The sequence below is a fragment of the Onychostruthus taczanowskii genome, unplaced genomic scaffold (assembly GCF_017590055.1).
Source record: "Onychostruthus taczanowskii isolate IOZ18803 unplaced genomic scaffold, ASM1759005v1 scaffold18, whole genome shotgun sequence".
Lineage (NCBI taxonomy): Eukaryota > Metazoa > Chordata > Aves > Passeriformes > Passeridae > Onychostruthus > Onychostruthus taczanowskii.
This window is the reverse complement of record NW_024499017.1, coordinates 508,606-523,396: the sequence shown is the minus strand read 5'-3', so window position 1 is coordinate 523,396 and position 14,791 is coordinate 508,606.

Genomic DNA, 14,791 nt, shown 5'->3' with positions numbered 1-14,791 from the left:
TTGTATTTTGGCCAAGAAAAAAGGAATGATTTTTAGACTCTCTGAGAAAATGCCTATAAGGCTTTATCACTTGGGAAATCAAATGTTGCTCTTGGAGCTAATCCTAGTTAAATTAATGGGGAAAATTAAATTCTGCCACGACCATTTCCTATTCACCTTATACCCTTTGCCAGCCAGGGTTTTGCTTGCCTACTGATTCCCTTCATTTTTTTTAATGTTTTGTAGAAGTCTTCCTGCATATGATGCAGTTCACCTTTTCTTCTTGTTCCCACACATGCAGAGAAAAGTCAACTGTTTGATCAGTGCCAGTGGAAGGGCATCTGCTTCAGAGTTCACAGTGTCACCTACCATTTACTGAGGAGGGAACTTTCTTTTCTTCAGTAGGGAAACATCCACTACACCTCAGTCCTGTGAGGGATGTGGCTGTGGCTCTTGGTGTGGGTGTCAGCAGCAGCTGGTGTAGTTATGCCAGCCTGGTTTTAAGGCACTTGCAAGGGAATGGCTCTGGCACAAAGAAAGCAGACTGCAACCCTTTGGTTCTTGTTGAGAGCCTTGCCTGCCCACACATCAAGAAACTGGTTTCCATCCTCTGCCAGTGTGACTTGCTGCTTAAGGAAGCCCTCTTGTGCTCACATGTGACAAAGAGGCAGAGGGGCCAGGCTGGGCTGGGTGGGGTCTGCTCTGTGTTGTGCAGTTCAGGGGAGGCCATGATTGCCATGTCCCACTCCGTGGGAATTCACCCAAACACCACGAGCCTGAGGTCCCCTCCATGTCTGGCTTTATTGCTTTAATAACAATTTGTCAAGAAGTAAGACTTGTGAGTTTGATGAATACAGATGAGAGACTTGAAATATGATTTAACTAGTCTTAATTAGGCTGCAATAAATAGAAATAGTCATCCCATAGGCAAGTGCCTTAAGGTTACACCAGAATTTTATTAGAACTGAGCGGCATGGTAACAAAATACAAGCACTACAAGTATTTTATTTCCTTTTGCTCCTTCTGGATTCATTCAGCAGTTTCACCTGTTATTCCTGGTACCCTGTGTTACCAGTTCAGCAGTCTGGCATGTTTGGCATTGGTGTGCTTCCCATCCTGGATACTTCATGGATCAGTGTTTCACTTAGGCAATTTCATTTATGTTGCCAGCATCAAAGGATGTCATCCCGATTTTGTCTCTTGGCTGCAAGTACATTACAGAGAACCAAATGTTCTCTGATTACACTCAGTGAGGGCTGGATAGACTTCCAAAAATATCTCTTAACATTGTATTGGTGATGAGAGCATTGCAAAAATCAAAGGTACCGAGACTGTGGCTTATTTCACATTTTTAGTTCCTTCTTCCATAATCCTTGGAAAAGTTCCTTTTCTCCCTGGCATGTCACCTCTTTCATTTGCACTGATGATGTCCAGATACATAATCCTGCTAATCTGGCAATTCTAGTCAGAGTGATACTCGAGTTCTAGGCAAACAGTGTTTCTGGCAGTTGAATGTATTTGCACAACAGCTTCTTTTCCACCGGTAGATGGCATTCCCCAGGAATAAGCTGGAGGCACGGCTGCCTTCTGTATCTCCCCTGGTCCCAGCCAGGAAGGTATTTCCATGGCAAGCTGATGGCAAGCACAGACTCACAATATTCTCCCCAGCATCCCTAAACATGCATTTTATCTGTATCAGAAGTCACTGGGCATAGTGGATACTGAAAGTTCCTGTAAATTCTAACCATAAATTTATCCATTGAGGGTAATTACACACAAACCTGCAACTTCATTTTCAAGAATTCCCTGTACTGCAAATCCTTGGAGACTAGGAGGGTGTTCTGGGGAAGTTTGATTTCATTCTGAGGAAGTAATCATTATATGATTGCTTTGTTTCATGCTCTTTTCCCAGCAAAGCTTTCTGTGGGAGACAGGATTTAAGTCACTGGGCCTGATCTGGTTTGGATGTTCCATATTAACCATAATTAGCCCTTGGTTTTCAAAATCTCAGCCTTGATCATAACCAGAGCCAGATGATGAATTCTTGCATCAAAGGGAAACACAATTAGGGCTTTGCTGTGGAGAGCAGCCTCCATCCAGCAGGACAATGCAAGATTAAATAACAAATGAATATCAATTCTGAAAACACTTATTCATAAGTGACTAAACTGAGATACCTGATGTGTTGGAGGAAAGGATATCAGAACCAGAAGAGAGATCAGAAGAGAGTATCAGAATTAGCCATTGGTGTTGGAAGGCAGTGCACAGACCTGGCCTGATATCAGACCATTCAAAGCTGAAAAGGCAACAGGTTTGAGTTACACAGGTGAAATTTGGTTATAGTGCAATGTGTCTGAGGCTCATGTTTCCTTCTGTGATGTGGCAGAGATACAACCATTTAGCCCTCTCTTCGTTCATGTATTCAGAATGGAAGCTGAAAGACTGAGGAGAAAACTGAGCTTGAGTTCCCCAAATCTCTAGAGGTGCTGCAGTGACAGCTGTTGCAGGGAGAGTGGGGGAAGAGGGAATTGCAGCCTGATTATTTGGACACCTGCTTTGGTTTTTGATGAATAACCCCTGGCCTTTTTTTTTTTTTTTAATTCCCCTGGAGAATGCTCTAATTGTAGAATTCCAGCATGTGCACATCCCTTTGCCATCTAAAATTGAGAAAAGAAGTAATTAAAATCTGTTTCTTTGAGAGTTTCCTTTTGACTAGCTTTTGTGTGGCTTCCCTCTCAGTGTGCTGAATATTTGTGGACCTTTTATTAAAATGCCACACGCGCCCAAAGCACCTCACTCTGTGTAGTTGTGGGAATATCACATGGGAGAGAAGCATCTGAGAGACATCAGAGTACATAGGAGGTGTTAAAACATGAATGTAGTTGTACAGGGTTCTAGGTATAAGCAGTCTTGTCTTGAGGGGAAAAAATACAATTTTTTGAAAGGGTGCTATTCAACAGAGCTATGAGTTGGTATCTATGGAAACTTAAAAACTACTCTGGAGAGAGAGCTGGGGAATGGCAGGATAATTAGCATTAAATACCTCTTAATGACAAACACTGGAGTTGACTCTCTCACAGGAGACTTGCAAACTTTGAAAGAAATGCTTGATCATAAGGATACTCTTCCACTGTCAGAATAGCAGAGCAGTCTGTAATTTACCAGCCCACAAAGGATCCTCTGCAGCCATGGGCTGGCTGTGTGGGAGGCTGTCACTTAGGGAGGAGATAAAGATCACATCAGAGGTGAAGCCTGGCAAACTCAGCTCATGAAATGTATAATATATGAAGGCTCAGTTCACAGTGTGCTGTGAACCAGAGACTGGCACAGGGTGACAATTAGAGAATGAACTGTCAGATCATGAAGACTTCATTAACAGATGGTAACTGACAGCAGAATAATAGGGGACTTTAATGGGTAATAACATTTCTTCTAGGTACATCTGTAATGATAAAAATGCCCTTTTCTTGCTAATACCAGGACCTGGTAATTATCATCAGGGGCATTGTCTTGCCCTCAGATTTGCACTGTATTTTGTAGTCATTGAACCAGCCTTCAGTGCCACTTTAGGGTTGGAAATTTCATCCTTTTTTCTCTTCCTTCAGCTGTTAATATTAACATTTTGATTTAACTTGTGATTTCACGTATACTTCCTTTCATGTTCCAAGTGACCCCATCTTGTTTATGAAAAAAAAAAAAAAATCTCCCTAAGCCTTTCAAAAAAGTTTTGACCTTTCAATCAAGAAATTCAAGGATTTCAATGTGTGTGTATTTATTATGTCTGACTCATAAAAAAATAGCTTCTGACATTGCTCTGCATTTTTGTAGCTTTCAAATCGTCACCTCAACAACTTGTGTAGGCTGTCTGTGAGTCAAAACCCAGATTTCAGTGGAATATTTGTTTGGTTCTGACCATGAAATATGTAAGAGATGGTCAGAAGAAGAAAGTGATCTGGGATTTATAGAAATCAATAAGACTTCTCTGCATTTTTCACGCAGCTTCACATCCCAGTCTGAATTTTCAGTGAATTACATGTCTTTCCATTTGTTGCTCTGCAGGGGTTTTGGTGTAAGTTACCAGATTCCACTGAGATTACACAGTAGGTGCCTCCCGGGGTTAATCAAGACACCACTGTCTGGGGTCTGTGCTTCCCAAAGACTTTCCAGAGTGACCTTGGCTTTGAACACTGGAACATGAATTAGATGCCTGAAGTAACTGTCAATACTCACCCATCCATGTCTGTCTGATGGGACACAGTGTAGATTAATCAAATTTATTTTTCATCTTGCTTGTAAGAAGGATGATAAAAAATCTGCTGTATTAAAATTTGATACTCATCCTTTGATGATGAGTTCAGTTTTATTATTTGTACAAAGAATGTAATTGAAATGGAATGGAAACACAGGTGCTGCACTTCTAGCTATGTGGTGAACTTGTCATCTCATCATAGAGATTAATGAGTTTTCTTCCACCAGATCAGCCTTCTGATTTTCTCTGATGCAGCAACAGCTTTATTTATCCATGGGTAGGGTGAAGAATTTTTGTAAAAGTTTCAAGGTGAAAAGGGTATAATGTTTCTCAGGTACTCAAAGGTGTTACACCCTGCATTGATCATGGCTGGTCCATGCTGGTTTTTCTGAGGGGTGGCACTATGGTAAATGAGAAAATATGTTACAATTGCTAATGATAGATATTATTGGCATTTTTTCTCTTCATCACCTGGGTAGGTTTTCAAGGGCTCCTTACAGTTAGAATCAAGCTCTGATGCATCTGCTCAGGCTGTGACTACCTTTTGGAGTCCAGCCTTAATGGTAACACTTAAACAATAGCAGGTTATTGGCTAAGAAGGATCTACTCCATAAGAAAAAGCTCCCATTGCCTTCCTGTGAAATACATCAACATCTGTGGAAGCTGCCTGTGTGTCTCTTCTGCACCTTTTGGTTTGTTGGGTTTTGTTGGCTTTTTCCCTGCTAGGATTCTCGTCTTTATTCCTCATGCAGAGGTTGTGGCTGCACAGGAACTTTTCATAGAAGCAGAGATGCACAATGGATGGGATTCTTCGCAATCATCAGGTCAGTGGTATAAAACCAGCCAGAAGGTGTCACCTTATAATATTTTTCTACATAATCATCTGTGACATGAAACTAAGAAAAATAAGGGTTGTTTTGTTTCCTTTTGGTCATAGTCTTTGCTTTAACAACTCTCACAATTTGATATGATGATAGGAGCTTCATGTTCTTGTTCAAAATGTCATACAGACTTTGCTCCTAAGCCAGTGTCAGGAGGGATGCTCCCTGAACAGCCTGTGTTTTCCTCAGCTGCAGAGGCAGCAGAATAGCACCTTCATCACCACATCCTGAGCAGTCTCCACTCCTGTTCCAGTTTGCTAACAAGGCTACCTAAAACCAGCAGAGCTGCTTCCTGCTCTAAATGAAGCAGCTGCCTTTTCCAGATGCTGCTTCTGTGGGCTCTGTGTCTCCATCTGCTTTGGTTGCAACAAAACCTTCATGTTTGATAACAGATAACATTATCAGACCAGGATCCCTCTTAAAAACCAACAAACTATGCAAAGAAATAATTTGGGCAAGGTTTCCTGTTTCTGAGCTGATATTTTCACTTTTAAATTCTGTTATACTTTTCACTTTTAAATTTCATTTTTAAGTTCTGTTATACTTGAACTCTGTATACTTGTTATACATGGTTACATGGCTCTGCAGTAACTGTTAAGGGTGTTAAGCTTGCAACAAGGGCCCTGCTGAGTAGCTGCTTCGGAGTGATGCCTATATAGCTGAGATCAAAGTTACGAGGTGCTTATGTAGCTTGAGTTTTAAGATATCTATATAACCTGATACCTGTCTAACCTGAATCATAGCTTTTTATACCTATACAACCAGATATAACTTTTTATACAATGAAATGGCTAGTATATGGTTAACTAGTTGCTTAAGCTGAATAGACAAAAAAAGAAGAAAAAACTCACCAGGTCCACCTGCTTTAGAGGTAGATAAGTACAGTACTAATGAAAAAATGGCAAGTGCAAAACCAATTAGCCACAAAACACTCACCACTGTCAAAGCAATAAAAAAATACCTGCTCTGTGGACACCAGTCTATGGGGATTTATTTCCAGCCTAGCTTTTGGGCATCAGGAGGGGGATGCTTTAGAAGAGAGCAGTGGTGCCAGGCTGCCTTCTTAATTTAGAGTAAGATATTATCATGTGATGTGATGTGATGTGATATCATATCATATCATATAATATCATATCATATCATTTTGTTATTTATGTCCATGGTCTCAGAAAGCTTAAATGAATAACATAATGAGTAAAGTATAAAAATATACCATATATCTAAAGTATTTAGGCTAACCTGATTTCCCTAGAAGTCAGTCCCTTTTCTAGTCACAGGTAAAATATTTGCTGTATTTTTCTTTCTGGTAGCTAGGAGAGGGGTTTTGTATCACTTGTGCTTTTTTGGGTGCAGCTACAATCTGTTCTGTTACTGATTTCATGTTGTCTTTTCTTAGACTGAGTAAGGTTTCTCTCCATGCATGTTTATATGCACATATACAGACACTCCTGAAATGCATTTTCTGTCCTCTCTCAAAACTCATTGCTGTTGCTTGGATTGCTGCTACTGTTTTGTTCTTTCAGCCCCCACTTTTATGCTTTATCCTTGAGTTTTGTCCTGGCTATGCAAGTTTCTGGAGGACTTTTTGGTTCCCATGCAGTACAACAGCTCAATGTAAGTGGCACTGCAATGTGATTCACACGGAAAATAACCAGCCTTGGTCTGGCCTTTTATTAAGAGTTACTGGTTTTTATCATTCCCAACTATGTATCAATTCTGGCAAGGAGTTGTGACAAGTTGTTTTTACCAGGCTAACTGGACAAGTGATGAGTACAGTAACTCCTTTCAATCTTTCCAGTGCAATATCTGGACATTTCATTTTGATCTGTTATAACATTTGAACAGCCAGGCCATGTGTTGGTATTAGCAGAGTTCTAGAAAGAACGATGTTTGATTAACTCAAGTAAATAACTACAGATCAGGATGGATATAGAGGCATATGGAAAGTAAATGTCTGTAAATATGGGATATTCCATTTGGGACCAGGTTTGTTTGATACAGTTAGAGAAAACCACTTGCTATTATCTTCCTCTTGTCAGTAGCAGAGCTCTGAACAAAAACATTGTCTCTCCCAGTCGTTCTCAGCCTTAACTTCTCTGAGGTGAAACATCTGGCTCAGTACTGGTGTTAACTCCTGGACAGCAACACCTGTTTGTGATGGGGGAATTAGGACTGTGCCATTTCTTGGCAGCTTTTGAGAGGAGTCTGTGTGCTGCCTTGTCAAAAGCAGCATCTCTCACTGGGCGCATTTGTTAGAAGCATATTGATGATATATTCCTGTGAAGGCTTTTCAGGTCCTTGGCTGTATTTCAGTGCCTGCTCACTCCTCCAGACTTCAGCAGGAAAGCAGGAGCTGGTGTGTCACACAGGGAGCTGTGCTAGGGATGACTGATGTACTGTTGCCACTGACAACGCGGAAACCTCGCATTTTGGTACTTGGAAGGGAGTTAATGAATGGAAGGAATGTGGGATGAAAAAGTCAGTGACAAGCACGTGCCAGGGTGTGATTACAAGTGCTGCAGAATGCTTGATACCAAGAGAAGGATGTTAGTAAAAGATGCTTTTTATGGACAAGATTTGGAATGCTGGAGTTTTATCTGTCTAGCAGGAAGCTGCATATTTAGTGAGTTACAGCTCAGGCAGACAGGCATTTGACTTTGTACAAAGTCAGTCAGCCTTTATTTGTCAGCACCATCAAGGACACACAAGAAATAGTTTTCATCCCCTGGGAATACCACACTGCTGGGCACTTCCCACCCAGCTGGGCACATCCATGCTTCCCTGTGCCACCTGGAACAGGTGCTGAGTACACACAACAATACTGCCTGGGAGCTGGGGGAGCTAGGCCACCCTCTACAGCCTGTGCTTTAATGAAGCTTTAACTGGATTTCTATTGCTTGCTTCCACCAAGCTTTGTTCCAGCCACAGGTGGGGCCACTGTCCTGCCATGGATGGGGCTGAGCTTTCTACCTCAGGAATACTCTTTGCTTATAAATTGTTCTTTATTTCAGCATAAGAGCTATCCTGTTCAGAGAACAAGGATGTAAGAGGAGGGGGTCTAAAAGGATGTAGTAAAAGAAAAAACAATAAAATATTATAATAAGGAGCTCTACCTATTTAATAATTAATATTGTTATTTTCATAGAGCTTTAACAAGTAATTTTGTCTTATATTGGTATTTAAATGGAGTTGCCTTTATATTAGCAAGAGAAGAATTTTTGTTTAAAGTACTTAGTGGGGATACTGCCACTCATGTTGGTGTTTCACTTTCCTGCTGTACCTCCAGAAGCTGTAACTCAAAGGCCACAGCAGTGTCAGTCATTGCCCAGGCTGTGGAAGTGGTGGTGCTGGCCTGGTTTCCTTGCAGTGCTGCTCAGGGTTCCTGAGCACAGCCCCTGCTGGCTCCTGCGGGACAGTGGGTGCCTGGGGATGTGGGAAATCAGGTCCTCTCTGCAAACCAGATTGTCCAGTGGGGGTGAGGATGGGCCCACGCTGGATGTGAGCTCTGTGCATTCCCTGTGAGCAGCTCTGCACAGTGCTGAGAAGCTGAGAGCTGGACTGAGCCTGAGAGATCCTGCTGCCCATGCAGTGGCACCTACAGAACGCTGGGTTTGAAAGGGACTCGCAAAATTCCTGCCTCTGCACACTTTAGAAATACTTTAGACTATTCTTTCACGTACTGGATATTTCCTGGGTGTTTTTCCTGTGCTGGAAAGCAAGGAGGGAAGCTGGCAAGGGAGAGAGCTCACTAGCAGCAGCCCTGTTGTAAGGACAATCTGGTCGGTTTGTGAAGGAGTCTGACTGTGCAGACAGAGCAATGGATTCTCATCAGCACACAGTGCTTTGCTTTGCTCCCAACCAAAAAGGTTTAGCTAAAAAAAGAGCATAAAAACAATATTAAGAACTTGGAATTGAATTAATTTAATTTAATTTAATTTTACTTTTAGCTGGCCAAGACCCATTTTCCACCTCAGTGGAATATGTTCTACATTACAGACACTATTCCAGGGTGGGAATGTGTACCAAGGAAAGAAATGCACTGGCTTCAAATACTTTAAGATTTATCCTTTTTATTTTTAAATAAATAGGGATCTGGTTTTGAAGGGTAAGATTTACAGCTAATTAAAGGGCCACCAGAGAGGAAACTGGTTTGGATAAAACCAAAGGGTTTTTTTCAGAAGAAAAATAATACTTTATTTTACACTACTTAATAATTATTTTATTTATTTATTTGGGTATAATTTGAGGATAGTATATATAGATCAAAAGGCATCTTTTCATTGTCATATTAGAATTAAAACATTTCACTAAATAACCAAAATATGTTTTTGAAAAAAAAAAAAAAAAGCTCCTTTTTTCATACAAGCTAAATTAACAAGATGTTAATTGAATGGATTGCAGTTGTTTGGAATCACTGGGTCACATATTCTATTGTTTTTATAAACCAAAGACCTTAGAATGTACCCCAGTACCTGCTTTACTGAGCAGAAAACATGTATTTTGTCTGAAATACTTCTTTCCTGAAAGGCTTTCAATATATTTTAAAAATTCCCAAGTATCTTCAGAATTCTGTTAGAGCAAGAATTGGCTTTATCATTTAAGTGTGTGTGTAGTTATGGGTTGTGTCATTATTGCAGCACGTAGGATCATTGTGATTATGCACAATTTGCTGAGCAGATTGCAGAATCAACACCAAAAGCAAATCCACAAGTCCAGTGTACTCTGCATTCTCTCTTCTGGCTTCTCCTGCCCAGGCTGAAGTGTCTGTGCCTTCAGTGCTCTGGCTGGCACTGCAGGGAGCACAGTGACACAGCTCCAGCTTCCCAGCTGCCATCTGCTCAGACACTCATGGATCCACTGACGAGTGTTTGTCAGAAATCACTTCAGGCTAATTCATCTCTTTTCTGACACACTTTAGTAGCTAATTTTTAAGACCTAAATCCGTCATTACTACACATTAGTTGTCAAGATAACAACACAGCTGTCCGCTGGAAAAAAGAACCTAAAGTACTTGAACTATCACAAAAATATAGGAGAATTGCCTTTAAATGGCCATGTTCAAAATTTTAACTGAGATGAAAGGAAGGAAAGGAAGATCAAAACAACATATCCTATCTCTAGCAGCTGCATTCTGTTGGTTCATTAGTAAATTTAATTTTGTTTTGTTTACAGTGAATGAAGAGGTGCAATGATCACGCAAAATCACTAGTGCAAATGATTTTCATTCTCTTCAATCATGCCTTCTTCCTGACATAATTGTGCCTAACAATTTGCTGCATTCTGCATCTGGTGTTATCATGATTTCAGCTTTACTTTTAATCACTATTCTTTCAAAGATGTGGTCAGCAGCTCTAGAGGGGCAGGAAGTTGAAGAGTCAGTAATGGCAATGATGCCAGTGAAAATTTTGACAGTAATAAGGCAAAAACCAGCATTCACTGTGTTATACAGTGCTAAATGCCTGATATATGAATCTCACAGCATTAGTCATAAAGCTGAAGCCTGTTTACAGTTTCTGGTTTTGCCTAAAGTCTCTATTTATTCCCATCAATTCTTAATTTCAATTTTAACATCTGTTGGAAAAATCTGCCTGCCTATTGTTTCTCTCCAAACAAAGAGAACATTTTGTTGTGGGCTGTGTTCCTGTTGTACTCTGCAGCCAGTTGAGGAACTGCAGGAGCCTTGTTTTATGCCTCTGGTGCTCCTGACAATTTTGAGGCATCTCAAAAAGAGCTTCCTGGCTCTTCTAAGGCCTTTCCCCAGAGAGATGAGTATCTGAAGAAGGGCCCTTCACAGGCCCAAGGGAACATGATCAATAGCTCTTCTGTTGCAGGTGAGTCTTAGTCAAGCACTCTGCATGAACTTGAATTTCCATTATTATGTAGAGTCCTATGTGAATCAATGTCTAGATTGAAAGTTCCCTCAGGTGAGAGCATGGCTGAGCTGCAGATATGTCTCAATTTATGTAAAATAATGGGAAGGAAAAAGAGGAAAAGATAACCCCCCACCTATAATAGATCAGTTCTTAGCTGCACCCAGTTCTGCTGAAGCATTCTCACAGAATCACAGAATGGGTAAGGTTGGAAGGGACCACTGGAGGTCATTCACCCAATCTCCCTGCTCAAAGCAGGGTCTCCTAGAATGTTCCTTTGCTCTTCAGTGGATCTTGAAAACAGAACTGCAGTATCCTCTTCAATGAGCAAAAGGCTAAAATCTCTTTTACCACCTCCTTGATAGGAGGACACAAGAATTTTGGAAGCAGTAAATTGCAAGAGAAAAATGGTCTATTAACATGAAAATCCAAATAAGCAATGCAGTTATTGGGGGTTTTTAAATATAAAGTGGCTATTAGCACAATCCTAAAGCCACCCAGTATCTTCCTGAAGAAGCCAATATTGAGAAGATTCTAAAAAGAATTGAGAACAGGTTTGAAAAATTCAGTTGCTTTTCTGGTAAGAATTAATGCATTTAGGTTTGCAGTGGTTTAAGTTTATACTGCTACAAAAGAAAATCTAAAGACTGAAGAGATACCTGTCAAAGAATACCAGTTATCTAACCCAATCTGTAATAAGCCAACTAATTAACAGCAATCTGCAGTTATGTGACACCATTCATCCCCTGCCATAAAAGTGCTTTGCAATTGCATTACTGAAACATAGGCAGTAAAAAATATTATCTGCATTTTACAGTGCAGAAACAGAGGCTTAGAAAGACTACAGTGATTGCCATGGCAACAAAGAAAATGTGTGCCAAAACGAGAAAGGTACACAGGAATGTTTTACTGTCTTATGTGTGGTCTCCTTCTAAATTTTTTTCTTTTGTGCATACTTGTTTCTTTCCCATCACTGTCACATCTCGGCTGGCTTGGCTCAGCTGCTTATTCCCCACATTTCATAGACATTTTCTGATTTGCAAGCCTTATATTAACTAACAATTTTTTTCATTGTGTGTAATTAAATAATTTGATCTTTTGATTTGATTTGTAGGTTAAGGTTGCCTTGTACTGAGACATGGTTAAGAAGACACTATTCTAAGACATCTTAAAGCAAGTAGTTTCTACTCTCAAATGAGATATGTGTATGCCCACAAAAGAGAATCAGTACCAGCAGCAAATTAGAATGAAGAGATTTTTTTTTTCTTGTTTTTAAATTTTGGATAAGGACACTGGCTAAAACACTCTACTATTTTTCTTCAGGTTTTCAACTCTGGATCAGATTTTCAGTTGGCATGAACAGACGTTGCTCCAGGGAGATCAGTGGCACAATGAAGGTCTGGTTGAGAGTGACCCAGTGAGTTTGTTATCCTACATGTACTCCTGTAGATGGGTGGGTTTTCATAAGCACACATGTGGAAGGCAGGGATATCCTGGCCCTGTTGGCTGTAATAACTTACCTGTAATTACTGGAGCCACCAGAGCTGCACCGTGGGGAGCTGAGGCTCCTCTTACCCAGTGGGGTGTGTTAGCACCAGGCTTTGAGCCAGCACAGCCTCACTGATGCCTTTGTGGCAGCTGCACTGGAACTACTGTGATCTGTGACATGTCTGGGAACACCCAGGTGAGCCAAATCCCACTTGTGGGGTTTGTTTTACCATTGTGTTTCTTCAGTTAAAATTATTGAAATACCAAAAGACAATTAATGATCTTTTAGTAGTAAGACACTAGTTCCTCTCTGCATTTCCTTAGGTTTATATAGCTGCACTTGTGTTAATTTCTGTAAAGCAATTAATGACCTTTGTGATTTTCAAACTCTATTTGCTATGTCAAGTTTTGAAGTGGAGGCCTATTTCAGATTTCAAAAGACAGAGTTCTGCATATGAGCACCCCTTGCTCTTTCAGTATTTCAAGGGAAAGAGCAGGTGAAAAAAATCTATTTGGGGCCTAAGATAAGGCTAGGGGTTTTAGAAACATCTCAGTGATCCATCTCATTCACAGGAGCAACAGCAGTGAGATTTCATTCAAAAGTGTGAGAACTGAGAGCAGAGTATGAGAGCAAGCTCTTTCTCTTCCTCCTCTCAAACTCAGGAGTGTCATTGTTCCATGTGAAACACTGCCAGTCCCCTGGACTTCACCCAGACCTGGTCAGTCTTACACAGGGGAAAAAAAAAAAAACAAAAAAACAAAAAAACAAGAGTGCAAAAAAGAGTAGCTGAGGTAAAAGGCAAGAGTGCTGTGCAAAAGGAGACTTTGAGTTGCCAGATGAGGTTCAGGAAAGCAAAGCACAAATTCATGTTCAATAATAAACTGGATGGATAAACATTGTAGGGAGAAAAATAACTGAGTTCAGGAAAATAACTGATGGTCTGCACTCTGCATGCACATGCAAGCTGAAAAGTGGAAGGTTTCCAACAATAAGAGGACTGTTTCTATTTCAAATATAAGGGGAAGGAAACCAACTGCAGAGGAGTTTTTTGACCAAATGGAGCTTAGTATGTCCATGACACTTGGAGCAGCAATCACTGGCTCTGGAAATAAGGGGCCAGGGCTGTATTCCTTTGAAGTAAAACAGCTCTTTACAAGGATTTGGGATAATTAGCTGAACAGTGTGTAAGTCTTATATAATGGAACACAATCTGCCCCCTGCTATTTTGTAAACAAAACAAATAGGGGTAAATGGGTTGTCCTGATCTCAACATTGTGCCAGTGTTTCACCTTGGTGAGGAAGAACTGATCTTCCCACTGTAAGCCCTGAGGAGTCCCTGAATTCACGGTACCTTTTTAGAGGAAAAATAATCGAAACGTGTAAATATGGGAACCTCCATAGCCATAAGTTTATGGCTGTATGGTTACTCATCCACCAACACTACCAAGTTTTTCTCCCCAGGAATAGTCTCAGTCCAGCCTGTATCTGTGCAGAACCTCGCGCTTGGCTTCGTTCAAATGCATGAAGTTGGCCAAGAGGCCCCTTTCAACCTGTGAAAATCCCACCGGATGGCATCCCTTCCCTCCACTTAAGTACTTAAAACGTGCCAATTTAAAGACACATGATTTACAAACACACTCTGCTCTGAAAGCCTGGCCTTTCCAATAAGCTTTTGGGAGGGGTTCAGATGTTTAACTGTAATTTTGTAACTAATTGTGATAGATGACAACTATATGTGTATGGTTAAACACCCATAATGGTTAAATTCTGACGACATTCAACAGAAACCTCTTGGGGACTATACCGTTCTCTTCTTGGGGTTATGATGGGCAAGGGCTGGTTTCAGCAGGCCTATGGAAACTCCTGCTCGGGTGGTGCCGGGATGACTCGGGCTGTGCCGTGCTGTGCCCGTGCGCGGTGCTGCTGGGGCGGGACGGCGGCGCTCCGGAGGGCGCGGGGAGCGGCTCGGGGCAGGCACGGTGCCGCGGGACGGCGGCGCTCGGGAGGCGGGCGGGGAGTGGCTCGGGGAGAGGAGCGGCTCCACCGCCGTGTCGGAAATCCACGGCAGCCCTCTCGTGGCCGCTGCTGTTCCCGAGCAATTGCTTTGCCTTCAGTCCCCACCGGCCCTTACCGTCACAGCTCGAAAGGCGCCGGGTGGCCTCGGGAGAAGCGCCGGGCACGGAACAGGCCGGTGTTTTACATTCTGATCCGGTGCTTTCTGTGCACGAACACACCAGGGCTGGAGGCAAAGCGGGGCTGGCCGGCGCTCCAGAGAATTCCGTTCTTTTAGTTGTGGGCTGGGGTTCGTTTATTTGTTGTTGAT